This window comes from Merops nubicus, unplaced genomic scaffold (assembly GCF_000691845.1).
Source record: "Merops nubicus isolate BGI_N331 unplaced genomic scaffold, ASM69184v1 scaffold36630, whole genome shotgun sequence".
NCBI lineage: Eukaryota > Metazoa > Chordata > Aves > Coraciiformes > Meropidae > Merops > Merops nubicus.
Window position 1 is genome coordinate 1,818 of NW_008584164.1, and position 1,864 is coordinate 3,681.

Sequence of the window (1,864 nt, forward strand, 5' to 3'; positions counted from 1 at the left end):
CCCGCTATGGTACTGGATTTTAATATTTTATCTGTATGCACAGACTAGCAAAATTTTATATATAAGCACAAACATTATTCACATACAAAATGTCAAGAAAATATCTATTTGCCTTAAAATCTGCTATATATCTTACAGAAAAATAAGAGCAACAGCTATATAAAATATATTTTAAGTCAGGAGAAAGCAAGTGTATTGTGGAATAAGTCCAAAATAAAAACCTAGAAAACTGTACAGAAATCACCATAAGTGATTTAAAGCTGTTTTATCTTTACATGAATGGATGCCTACTATATACATTTAGCATACATATTAAATCACATTTCATTTTTCTGAATGGTCTTCATTCAATCCTGGCCGAGTATAATCCTGTAACAGATAAAAATGGACCAATACCAACTTTTTTGCTATTTAGTTTTTTTAAAAATTTTATTCCTCCATCTTCTTTGTATTAAAATTGAAGTGTGGATGTGAATGACTCCCCCTGCTCCTTTCTGCTATTCCCATTTAATTTTCATAAAGGAAAATCAAAGATAAATGGTTTGAAAGGGCACGTCTGCCATTCACTTCCTAATACAACAGATGCATTAATAAAAAATTATTTATTTTCCTTCCCTGTTCTGTTGGCCACCATCTGCTTGGAAGAAACACTGTGGTTCGAAAAATAACATTATCTCCCATTTGAGCAGATCCTTTGCATGCCGTTGACATAATGAGGACAGTTACAATTTAGAGAAACGTGTAATGTCCGTTATTAATTTTCATTTACTGCAAACGCCTTATCGAGGACATTTCTGAACACAGGGCAGGTACCGTTCCTCTGTTAACAGCTATACTGTCTTCTGCTCAGCGGCCCTTTCTCGAAGGGGAAAAGAGCCCTTCCAAACAAAGAGTTGGTCCAGCTGGCATGCATATCCCGGATGGAGCAGCCTGGCAGCCAGCCAGGCAGGGGTCAGGCCTGGGTCCCTTCTGCCCGACACCCCTCCACTCGGGATGAGTCCGAGAGAAGAGAAGGGTGGGCCACAGAAAAGAGAATATCATTAAAATGGGGGCAAACAAGACCTGCGCCGGGGAAGCGCTTCGGAGCGGCCTGGGAGCACGCTTCTCGCCAGGCTTTAGGCAGTGACGCAATGACTCAGTGCTGGCAGCCCCCACCGCCACCACGAGAACGCAAAACCCGCTGTGTTACAGGCCGCTCCAGCTGCTCTCCTCCTCCGGCTCGGGGCCGCCATCTTAGGCCCAGGCAAAGCCCCTTTCCCCTAACACTCGTGACACACAGCCGTGCGGGAGACACTGGTGCTCACACTCAAGATGGCACATAGGGCCTTCTGCCTCTTCTCCTCCCTCCATTGTCTCGACCCTTCTAGGCCTCTTCCTCATCCCAAGTCTCCATCGTTCCGGAGGCCGGTGCAGACACTACTTACTCCGGAGGATAGAGGCGCAGCTCCTCGATATCCCCCAGGAAACCGAAGAGAGTCCGCATTTGCTCACTGGTCACTGCCGAGGACAAGTTCGTGACCTGGATGACAGATGTGGGGCCCGAGGGGAACCCGAGCAGCACTCCAATCCCTCTGCTGTTCATCATGGCAGAGCCTGTACAACTGCTCTGCTCGCGGCAGTGCCACACAGACGGAGAGGCGAGCTTGATGATAAAGAGGAGCGCGTGGCGCTTGCCAGAATGTCCTAGCATACAGGCGCTCTACCGGCAAACTCGACTGCTCCCTGGAGGTGTTTCTGGGCGGGCAGCCGTTCTTCCTGTACCAGCTAGGGCTCACGGGGGAGCGAGCGCCCTCGTTCCGCGCAGATAGGACTCCGAGCTCGGCCACGATGGCTCCCTAGGAAAGTGGGGGGGGAAAATACCAAC

The 1,864-nt window shown here is 48.1% G+C and overlaps 1 pseudogene; it reads right to left on the reverse strand.

Annotated features, from left to right (window-relative positions):
- Positions 1 to 1,420: 1,420 nt before the first annotated feature.
- On the reverse strand, positions 1,421 to 1,585 carry LOC103775815 (annotated as a pseudogene).
- Between the last annotated feature and the right edge of the window lie 279 nt (positions 1,586 to 1,864).